The sequence below is a fragment of the Astyanax mexicanus genome, chromosome 3 (genome assembly GCF_023375975.1).
Source record: "Astyanax mexicanus isolate ESR-SI-001 chromosome 3, AstMex3_surface, whole genome shotgun sequence".
Lineage (NCBI taxonomy): Eukaryota > Metazoa > Chordata > Actinopteri > Characiformes > Acestrorhamphidae > Astyanax > Astyanax mexicanus.
Window position 1 is genome coordinate 13,352,009 of NC_064410.1, and position 12,458 is coordinate 13,364,466.

Genomic DNA, 12,458 nt, shown 5'->3' on the forward strand with positions numbered 1-12,458 from the left:
TTTGTAGATTTGTTTAGGAATGTGGGAGGGTTATAAAAGATCACCAGAGATTACCTTAAACCAGTTCTATTGAGATCACTTTATGCATGTCAACCATTGCACGAGACTATGTCCTTCCCAGAAGTGTACAAAGTGTTTCATGAACCAGAAGCTGACACTGTGCCAGAAACGTATTTAAAAAAAAAAAACATCAGTGTAGTCTAAACTAAAAGTGCTGTACGCTGCCCAAGCTAACATGCTGTCCTAAATATTTTATATACAGTCATTACTGTACTTGTATTACAGTGCAAATGCTGGTAAATAAACAGCTCAGTAAAGATCAGTTACAGCATTCCACCATGACTCATTATAATTCATACTTATTTACAACAAATGCAGTATAGCTAGTAATCGATTGAGATTAGATCCAGAACGAAACCTGAGATGGCCTTAAAGAGGTTTTGTCGTCCTGTTTCCTTTGCAACTTGACACTAAGCACTTTATTTGTTTGCTAGACTCATTCAGTGTCGTGGCTATGACAACCTGGATGGGGATCGGCAGAATGTTGCCTGTGATTAAGCAAGTTAAGGTACTGTATACTTATAATACAAAGTGCCAAGACATTGAAACAGTGTCCCAATGACTGTGCGTTCTAGATGGGTGTGTATGTGTGTGTGTGTGTGTGTGTGTGTGTGTGTGTGTGTGTGTGTTTGTGTGTAAGATTTTATTTTTAGTTCAGTCTCTGTATGTTGAGGAAGCTGATAAATTGTACCCTAAAGACCAAAGGTAATGTGTGTACTATACCAGTACTATACTATACAAGTTCAATGTCACAGAAGGGTGAATAAAAGGAGTAAATAAAAAGATGCCTTGTAACTAAACTAACAAAATGACCAGACCACGCCATTTTTTCTCTTAGACCAAGATAATTGCAGGTGGAAAAAGGGAGGCATGCATTGTTGAAACAAGAATGAAGAAAACAGCATAATATACTGTGCACTTTAGCTTACTTTTGTACAAAGTAATTTTTACCAACTACACCACATTACTAAAAGTATTCACTCACCCATCCAAATCATTAAAATGAGGTGTTCCAATCGCTTCAGTGGCCACATGTTTACAAAACAAAGTAGATTGCCATGCAGATTGCTTCTACAAACATTTGTGACAGTAAGTTCCAGCATGGGACAGTGATAGGATGCCCCCTGACCAGTCGGTAAATTGTCTCGCTACTAAATATTCCACAGTCAAGTGTTAGTGGTATTATAACAAAGCACATAGGAATGTCAGTAACTTAGCTACGAAGTGAAATACGTAAAATAACAGAGGCAGGCACTGAGTGAACATAGGTTGCCAACTTTCTGCAGAGTCTGAAACTACAGATCTCCAAGCTTCATGTAGCTTCAGCTCAAGAACAGTAGAGACTAGAGAGCTTAAAGGAATGGGTTTCCATAGTCAAACAGCTTCATCAAACAGCTTCATTCCATTGCATAACGTAATGCAATGGAAAGCGTAGGATGCAGTGCAGCTTGACCCGACTAGAGAAGTGGAGATGTGTTCTCAGGTGTGTCAAATTGTGCTTTTCCATCCGGCAGTCTGATAGATTGAGTCTGAGTTTGACAGTTGCCAGGAGAATGGTACTTATCTGAATGCATTGTGCCAAGTGTAATTTTGGAACAGTTTAGATATGTTCCCATCCAACATGACTGCGAAAAAGTGCACAAAGCAAGATCCCTTACCACTATAATTGGGAAATCGCTGGTTTGAATCCCGGGCATGTAGTTTGCCATCAGATGCCGGAGCCCCGAGATTTTTATACTATAGACTGTATATAATTATGGACAGGAGGATGGAAAGTAAAGCCACTACGTCTCTTCCGCTCTCTGGTGGTTGGGCTCCAGTACAACTTTTAACCCCGCCTATTTCTATTCAAGCTAATGGAAGATAGATCCATTATTTTTTTTGTAAGTTGGGTTCTGTACATTCTGCAAGCCCCCTAAAATGTTAACCCCCAGTGTTTTTCTTTACAGTTAATGCATTTTATAGGAATTATTTTGTAATATTTAAAAGGGGTGTGGCAATGTGGTGATTAACAGCTGTGGGCAAGTTGATTGACAGGTCGCCTAAAAGCACAAACACTCACCACTGTGTCCACAGCCTGTATTTGGTTCAGTTAGAGGGGAGTTCACAAGGAACAGATCCTCAGGGAAATGTTCTCTGCAGTTTGGTGAACCTCTGCTGCTTCTGTTCTGGCTCCACTTTGCTTCTACTACGCAATGGCATGCAAGATGACAGCTTCCCTTTCGGCCTTATTTTGGCTTCAAAATGCCTTAATGAGATCGATGGGGACGTCCTGTCCTTACTTACACAGTCTATGGTTTATACATTCTGTTAACATATTTTCCAATGTCCATCTTATCATCATTCATATTATTCATATAATAACATAACAAACTAAAACACAGCAAAAGTGTGAGAATAGCATACACATTCTTGAAGCTAGTATCATTCATTATTCTATTTCATTAATAGACAGCTGTGATGACCTATTTTCCAAGTACTGTTTTCTTTCTTTCTTTATTAAGAACACCAAATCACCAAATTCTTACTCTTATGTCATCTCACACACACACACACACACACACACACACTTGTGGAGGTCCCTTAACCCTCTCAGCTCCAGGAGTGCTGATGGATTATCCTGCAACACTAAGATATGTGTATAGAAGCATATCATGTAAAACATGTCAAACTGCATTCCAGTGCTGAGGCTAATCGGGTTCACAGCTCTGTAACAGGAAACTGCTGCACTTTATTCAATCATTTATTTATTTATTTATATGTCATTATGTTATCACTATGACATACATTCCTCATATTTCTAATATAGCAAGTTAACAGAAGAAAAAGTAAGTACACAATTTTGTATTATCATTTGATTCTGTACAGGGGTTATTTTTTGTGTTTTGTTAATATATATATATATATATTTTTTTTTACTTTCAATATTATTATTGTGCTCTTGAAATACGAGAACAGAAAAGGAGTCAAACTGCATTCCAGTGCTGAGACTACACCTGTGCACAGCTCTGTACCAGGAAACTACTGCACTTTATTCAATTATTTATTAGTGTTCCAAGCACAGAAGGTGCGGGAACCCTATTGTTTTTGTTTGGATTTTTGTTCTTCTTCTGCTTCCTTAATATTGTTTTTTCTCAGATAAAACAGACCAAACCAAATCGTACAGACATGTTACTTGGTCATCAGGTAGTAGTTCTTCCTGCTACTCAAGTGCTCAAGCTCAGCCTGATCGGCCTGATGGTGGCGCTATAGCGAATCATCCAACTTTTAAGCTCCATATCTTATACCCTGTATGACATACAAGCAAAAGCTCATTGATATTTTACCTACACACAGGTGCATCCATTTAGAAGAAAGGGTTTTTTTTTTTTTGACAAAAACATCTTGATGATCCCCAAGGCTTTTGGGTAAATATTCTTTGGACTGACGTAACAAAAGTGGAACTTTTTGAAAGGTGTGTGTCCCGTTACATCTGGAGTAAAACACATAATTTCAGAAAAGGATATCATACTGAACATAGAACATGGTGGTGGTAGTGTGATGGTCTGGGGCTGCTTTGCTGCTTCAGGATCTGGACAACTTGCTGTAATAGAAGGAATGAGCAATTCTGCTCTTTACCAGACAATCCTGAAGGAGAGTATCTGGCCATCAAAACTTGATTGCAGTTGAGGAGGCCAAGGGTGCACAAGCAAGTTATTAGATTTAGGGAGCAAACACTTTTTCACACAGGGCTAGATTGGTTTGGATATTTTTTTTTCTTTAATAAACAAAATGATCTTTTAAAAAGTGCTTTTTATATTTACTCATAATTATCTTTGTCTGATATCAAAGTTTGTTTGTATGACAAAAAAAGCAAAAACAAAAGTAATCTGTAGTGGCCAAATACTTACATATAAAAAAATTAAAGTTGAGCTGCTAGTATATGAGTAGTGTGCATAGGGCCTATTCTTTCTTTATTGTCTTAATGCTGATACGATTCTGAGTGTTATAATACACAGGACTGACTGTGATATCTGTAGAGATTTTCTAAAATCTGTAGTGTAAAGCTTGTATTTTGTAATCTCTATTCATCACATGCAGATTTGGCAGTAATTTCACACAAACTGCTCTGCATCTGATTAATCAAGCTTTCATGTCTCATGGAAATAAACTTTATTTGGAAACAAATCATGGATCCACACGTTAGTACTATAAAGTGCCAGCCCTCTAGCTCCTCAAAAACGGGTCAGAATCAAATATAAAATAAACATATCCTCAGTTTTACAGAATATTAAGAGCACCACCAAGCTGTATGCAGCACTGGCCTGCTCCGCTCTCCAGCGCTGTCCAAGGTCCTCAAAGCTTAACCCCCCTGTTTAACACTGCTGTTTTGGCCAGTATTTTTGTCTAAGCGCTACTTCCAGTGGCTACTCAGCTACAGTGTTTTTAATTAGCTGAGTTAGTATCTCTCCAAAGAAATCATCACAGACAAGAACCCCTTTATATTCAAACTAATGGCAGATCTGCGCAAGATCTCTCACATCCAGAGCCTGAACCACCAAAGACTTAAAAGTTGCAGCATTCCTAAATATTACCACTGATTTGTACTGAAATTCTGTTCTTTTTCTTCATTCTCTCTGATTGGCTGGCCCTCTAAACTTACTAATCACTTTACATTTACATTACATTGGACAGGGTGAATGACTCAAAAGCCTATTCAACCTGAAGGTTCTTATCTTTCCTGAAATTCTCATTTCAGTTGCAGCATATGGCTGAAACCTCAACCCTGCTGGTCGGCATTGCTGTTTTGGATAACATTCCTCACTGCATGGCTAAGGGGAAGAACCAATATCAATATAAAAAGCTGATGTTAAAGCCATGAATAATTTACTCAATTTGGCATAGTGTCTTGATTTTTTTTCTCCAATTTTGCTGTCTCTCTGTTGCCATTTTCATATTTAGAGAGAAGGGTTGTTTATTATTTATTTGTGTGAAATATTATAAGTAAGATAACAGAGCAGTTATTTTGGGTAGACCTTATCTACACTCAGAGAAATCATCAAAAAGTTTAAAACATTAAAAAATTATTCATAAGGCACAAAATCATGCTCCTCTCATGGCCATCTCAGTCTCCAGTTCTCAACCCAATAGAAAAGCTGTGGGGTGAGCTGAAGAGGAGAGTACATAGGAGAAACCCCAGGACTCTGGATGATTTAAATAGGTTTTGTAAAGAGGAATGGTTGAAGATCCCTCTTTCTGTATTGTCACATCTTGTGAAGAGTTACAGAAGGAGATTAAGTGCTGTCTTGTTGGCAAACGGAAGTTGTACAAAATATCTATTTCTTAATGTCTTATTTTTTCCACCAAATAAAGGCACTTGAATTAAAGCTTAGATTTTTCTCTTTTTTGCATTGTTGTCCAATATTACAAAAATAGAATTGATTAGAAGCCAAAGAACACTTCTTAACAAAGGGTGCCAATAGTTATGGAAGGCGCTGTGTATGTCCAATTGGTTCTAAATGGCCTTTTTAAAAAATGCATATAGCTATTCTTATTAAATTTAAACCAATTGCTGACAGCAGTTGGAAATTTAAACCAATCAGAAAGCAGTTGAAGTGGAAAGATGGTGTTGAAAGACTTTGTGGAATGACGCACATGGTGTACATGTAGTTTAAAAGCCCAGCGGGCCGGGCGGAGGAACGCAGGTTAGAAGGGAAACGACGCACCATAATCAAGGAAGGCAGCCGGCAGCAGTGGCGGTGGAGGAGTAGGTGTGGACGAAAACAGCTTGTTGTGCGAGGTCGGGATCCAGCCGCAGGAGACATAGAGGTGGAGTACCATCGTGGAGCAGGTAAGGAGCGGGAGTCAACGCCGCAGGCGAGGCTGATCAACTGCGAGGCTGTTCAATCGCGGGGTTGTTCAACTGCGAGGTTGTTCAACAAGCATGTAGAGAGAAAGTGACGGTTTAAATAGGGAAGGAAGTGGGAGGAGTGAGGGTGTGGATCAACTCCCAAAACTTAGTTATGATACATAACTCCACAGTAAAATATGTGTTCATTTACGACCTTCTTAAGTCATGTCCTACTTAACTACAATATACCGTATATAGCATATGCAATAAATGGGAACAAATACCTAGTCTGTGTGACCAAACATGCTTGAGAATTTACCATTACACAGCTCAATGTGGTGATATTTTTATGGAGAGTCAGTAATTATTACAAAGTAATTATTACTCTTTCAAATGAGGAAAAATGGGCAGAAGAGCCAGATTAAACACAAAAAAGGAAACAAACTCCTGATCTATGGACAAATATAAGGAAATGTGTTATTCATTCTCAATGTGGTGGCATATCTGGTGATACATCACATACCACAATAATCAAATTCTTCCCTTCACTTTTTACTTTTCCAGTGCTTTATATTGCATAAGCCTGTCTGTTAAATCATGTTAACATTGAGCTTCAAGTATCGTGTGTCTTCCATCAGCCACCCAGTGTACTGCTCACCAAACTCATTTACTCGTACATGTAAGATTTTAGCTACAGCTCTAGATAATAATACACGTACCATCTGAATGAGTAAATGAAATAGAGGAGTAAAATAGTCAGATTTTTCTTAGCATACAACCATTTTAATGAAGAGTCAAAGAAATAATACAATGAACAAAATGTGTAATGCTTGACAGATATATTTATTATATAATGCTAATATAAAGTAATCACCACAAAGTAGTCATGGATAATTATGTCCATATTTGAAGAAAATCTAAAGAAAAAATCAACACCCAAATCAGTGGCAAATAATGCTCATATTTGTAATTTAACAGTCAGCATATCTTAATTACCGTATTTTTCGGACTATAAGGCGCACCGTATTATAAGGCGCACGATGAGTGAACGGTCTATTTTTAGTGTTAGTCCATACACAAGGCGCACTGGATTATAAGGCGCACTAAATGAAACTTTATTTATATCAGTAACAATAACTCTGAGCAATAAATCCTTCACAATATCTGTGAAAAATAACAACATCTCTGAGCAATAAATCAACAAGCACAGCAAGTACGTATTACTCCGGCGACGCTCCTGACAACGGTAGCCGCAACGCTCCGACAGACCATAATATTATGTTGAAGCACAGCAAGTACGTATTACTCCACGACGCTCCTGACAACGGTAGCCGCAACGCTCCGACAGACCATAATATTATGTTGAAGCACAGCAAGTACGTATTACTCCGCGAGGCTCCTGACAACGGTAGCCGCAACGCTCCGACAGACCATAATATTATGTTGAAGCACAGCAAGTACCGCATTACTCCGCGAGGCTTCTGACTATAATAGAGTGTTGTGCCGAATTCGGTGAATAAAACGGTTTTAAAACAGAGATAAAGATTGGATAAGTTTCATTTCTGGATGAAGTGATTTCCAGCGCTGTTTGGATATAACTGTGGATTACAGGAGACTGGATTGATGGATTCTCTTTAGTCTGGACGCGTTTTGAAGGTAGGACCTGTGGCTGAGCGCGGGTGTGTGTTCGGGGGGTGGCGGCAGTGACCGGAGGTTACCCCAGGACAAAAGGAGAGCCTTTTATTGCTGGAAACATGCGCTCTGACGCAGCTCTAATTCATGAAACATACATCCTACAGTAAAAGCACAGTTCTGGAATCCGGAGAGCCAGACGGTTCGAATGGTGTATGACATGACCGCATTCGATGAAATATGAACGAACGATAAACGCAAATATGAGAGTTATGAATTATTAAAATCATAACCAAGGCATATTTCGCCCTAAATGTTTATTTTCTGAAAGGATATTCCGCTAAATAGGCTAAATAGCTCAAAAGCAGAGATTCTAAGCTTTAAAATGGTATATTGGATGTCTATATTGAACCTGTAACTGTTCATAACTATTCAGAAACACAGCCAGTTATGAAATATTAAATATTTCTGGCCCGCCGGTGGGCCAGCGCGTGTTAAGAGGTTAACTTTACTTAGAAGTGGGCGCTAAAAAGAAACAGTTTGTGCTATTACCCCAGAACGGGTGGAAAGGAAAGTTTACCGGCACCTTGTTCTGGCCACGGAGCTACAGTGGAAACTAGCTACCCTGAACCACAGCCGAGAGGCAGTACGGCAGTCAAAGGTAACCGCGCGCTAGCCCAAGAGGGGGATCTTTTTCTGGCGTGGGTGAGGAATTCTGCACAACAGAGCGCCGTGTACCACATAAAAATCGAGGTCAGTAAACACAAGCAAAATCCATACACAAGGCGCACTGCATTATAAGGCGCAATGACGATTTTTGGGAAAAAATAAGTATTTTAAGTGCGCCTTATAGCCCGAAAAATACGGTATATATATTTCTTCAGTTGCAGAAACTCATTCCCAAGCAGATTATTAAAATGAAATTAAAATTCAGAATGGCACTGGTGGCACAATTACTGAAAAGAGGTTAAATCAGGGTTGTGTATAATCGTTATTTCTAAGTGTGTGTAGAGTCAGAAGATTCGAACCGTCATCATCTTTGGAGTCCATAAACCTGTAAACACAAAATGTGAGGATTACATACTATATATAGATCAGACGTAGTTGTGGATTTTAGTCCAGCACTCCAAAACATAACTTTGGACTCCATCAAGTAACACAAGCCCGTTAAGAAGTCTTAATTTGTAGGTTTTACATTATCTATCATCTGTATCAAATGACTGAATGCAATGTGTTGCTAATATCATTGTAATTATTAATCATTTTTTAAAACCCACTTCTTAGGACTGCCCCCTAATTATTTGTAATGCCCCCAACGCTATGAAGGAGACGACCAGCACATGCCTCCTCCGACACTTATGTAGCATTACTGGTTATCCAAGGCGCTTAGAGGAAAGTGAGCGTCTCAGCTCTGATACATCAGCTAACAGATGCCCGAGCTGACTGACATCACATTGAGAGTGATGTGAGGAGATGGGCACCCATGTGCACCTATGCTCTCTCAGACTCTGGTTGCATTGTAATTGTTGCGCCATTTACATTCATTTGGAAGAGCAATTACAAAATAGAGAAGTGCGAATGAGAACATCTAAATCACAATCAGAATCAGTCCTGGCATGTTTATGTTTGCCTTTAAGCATTTAAAAAACATGATTTTTTTGAAGTTGAGTTCACCTGTGCTTCAAGTTGTCCAAATGAATGGTCCCACAGATATGGAGGCCAAGTCATGCATGTTCATAGATCGGCCAACTCTTGGGTGAAATCCAGGGACACAATCCTGCAAAACACATACGACAGAATGTGATTCCATACTGAATTACTATTTTATGATTGATTCAGTGCTACTAGAGAGAGACATCCAATGTATTTTATTCATGTTAGTCCAAGTGTTATTCATGTTATATTATCCAAGTAACTATGAGGATCTTTAATTCTTGATCTTCTCTGCACCATGATCCTTTTTTTTTTCCTTTTTTGCCTTTCTGTGTATGCTATGCTGTCTGACTTCAATAAAAGTTACTTCGATCCTGACTCAGCATTCAGCATTATTCTTCCACTCCAAACCACCAACACTGGGGACTCCTCATTCCCATGTCCTGTTTGCAGTGAGAGCAATAAAAAAGCCTCTATATGAAGAAACTAGGGGTGTAAATCACAAGATTCATTACGATACGATTATTTTAGTCAACGATAAGATAATGTACGATACCTCAAATTATGTCACGATACGATACAATACGATATGATACAATACGATTCGACTTGCTGAGGGCTCCTGCATTGTGTAACTCTTAACTCAAACATGTGCTCGGCAAACAGCAGCGGAGAGTAACGGATAATAGGCGGAGAATAACACAGAGCGGAACAATGCAATGTTTAAACCTCTTACTGCAGATCCAATTTTATGCTCATTTATGCTCAAGTTTTACATATAGCACAATCACCATTCAGGGCTTAAATTGAAGTAGACAGTTGGGGCAAAACAATAATTCACTTCAAGACTTTAATTTCCATTATTTAGGTTCCATTTCAGAACATCAACTGCAGAAGAAAATTAAAAAAAAACCACCTGTTATATTTGGAGTTTATAATGTGTGTATCGATGTTGGTGAGGAATAGTCAATCATTCTCTACATTTCCTGATTCAGTAGTTGTAATTTATATCACAAAGCAAAGTTGCACTGCATTATATTAGGTGTCCACCAGGCGTCTCCAAAGTGTTCAAAATCTCTCCAGGAGAAGTCTTCTGGAGAAAGGCTGTGACCTGATTTGATTGGACACCCACATGATCCAGCTCTCACGCCATTGGTTCAAAAGACGATCACTCAAAAAAGTAATTGTTTGTGGACCAATGAAAACCACAGAATCTAGAAGACGACATCCTTAGCTTTGTATTCACGTACAACTTTACGTAAAAACATTACATTGTGTGGTCGCTAGGAGGTTGAGAATATGAGGTTGCGGCTGCGCTAAAACTAAAGCATGTTTGTAAGGAGAAGTGAGCAGGAGAATAAAGGACTTTATGGATATTTTATCTGCGGTTCAGGGCTGTATTGTGGATGCTGTGATAGTAAGTGAATTTTCTATTATATAATCTGATGTTATTTTACATACTAATAATATTTTATAAGGCTATTTTGTTGGGGAGGCGTGTTCCCCATGTAAATAATGTAAAAAACAGGCTGTTTTCAGTTGGAGATTTCTGGCGACTGGTTTCATGTAGATGGTTGTAAATTTGCATGCAGGTAGTTAAAGTAGTACTAATGAATATGAGTTTAGTTGGTCGCTCTGTTTAGAATATTTGACGCTTTGAAGCATTCTACTTTACATAGTCAGAACGGGGCGACCCGCAAGACAGTGCTTTTGCAGTAACCGGTTAAACGCACGTGAAAAACACATGCATCGATGTTTTTACGTCAAATCGATGCATCGTATCGTTCATAGTTTGTATCGATGCATCGATACAGATCGATGTATTGTTACAGCAGTAGAAGAAACCATGTTTCATAGTGAAAAACTTTTGTCAGTATGTTGTTGTAAAGGGTGAATTACAGTCTTGTCTAGTTATCTATTCCATCCATTTTAGCCACCCCCTCTCTGAATGTCTCTGTTCTCTGATCCCACCACCACCACTACTTTGAGCTCAGTGGCCGCCCCAAAACCTGCCAGGCACACTGACTGCCTTCCTTTTGCTGCTTTTGCTTTCTAAACACCTCCTGGAGGTTGTTAGGAGGCATTTACAAGAAGCCATGTTTAACCAGAACAAGTGGGAGAATTGTTTGCTGCAGAGGTTATTTACTAAACTTATTAGACAAAAACGTACTAGAATATAGAAGGGGGAAAAGAGTCTCTTTTTAAAGGGTAAATCCAGTGTGAAATGGACTTGGGGTGTGGTGAAATATGATTATATACAAAAGTTCTCTGATAGATAGGATAGGGAAACATCGACATTTGAATGAAATAAAATGCAATGGCTGGAGACCCCAAAAGACCTCACAGCTGACCTACACTGCAGTATGCCAACAAGTAAGCCAAAAGCCTTCTGGGAAAATGTCTTGTGGACAGATCAAGATAGACCTTTCTGGTTAAACGGTTCACCAAACACGGAATGAGGCATACAAGGAAAACAACACAGTACAAAGATGGTAAAGATTCAAAGAGGTTTTAGGGTTAATAATAATAATAATAATAATAATAATAATTTTGTCTTGCCCATTTTTTGAGTGCCAACTCTTTCAGCCATGGCTGTACCTAAATCAAGTGCATTTTACTTTTTGTGTAGTTTGAAAGCCTAAACTGTATACATCATAATACTGTGTGACAAGATGACGGAAGGTACTAAATATCTCACCTCTGCACAGTTGTTGTTTTGCAGATGGCAAAGGTAAATGGAGCAATGAAGGAAAACCTTCTGGTAGTTCCCGTTAAAGGCAAACATCTTGAAGGAGAAAAGGCCAGTAGTGGAGACACCGTTCTGAAGAACTTCCACTGTCTTATCTGCTGAATTAGGACACCTGAGGATCACAATGTAAATTCAATTTAGAACACAGTTTGTAGGCACCCTGATGAAGTGGTGTGTGGGCTGTGTGTATATGTCTGAGTAAACATCAACAAGAAAATTAAAGTAAAAAACTCTGACCTGTTAGTGATGAGATCCCAGCGGACAGCATGGTGCTGGTCCTTCTCAGAAGTGGCCCAACATGAGTCTATCACTGTGGCAATCTGACGACTGTCCACCCCCTGAACAAACACTCCCACGTAGATCCTGTCGTCCACCACTATCTTCACACTGCCGTTGTAAGGTTGGGAGAGAGCAGCATCCTGAGGGAACGATCCGGACCTGGTACATCCCCTGACCATCTGGAAGGTTCTTGTGCACTACACTATAAAACATCAAAGCACACACATATACAAATATTATGAATAAGTACATTAA

The 12,458-nt window shown here is 39.0% G+C and overlaps 1 pseudogene; it reads right to left on the minus strand.

The window, feature by feature from the left end:
* Positions 1 to 8,555: 8,555 nt before the first annotated feature.
* Positions 8,556 to 12,458, minus strand: part of LOC103029898 (pancreatic secretory granule membrane major glycoprotein GP2-like) — a 28,210-nt pseudogene continuing 24,307 nt past the window's right edge.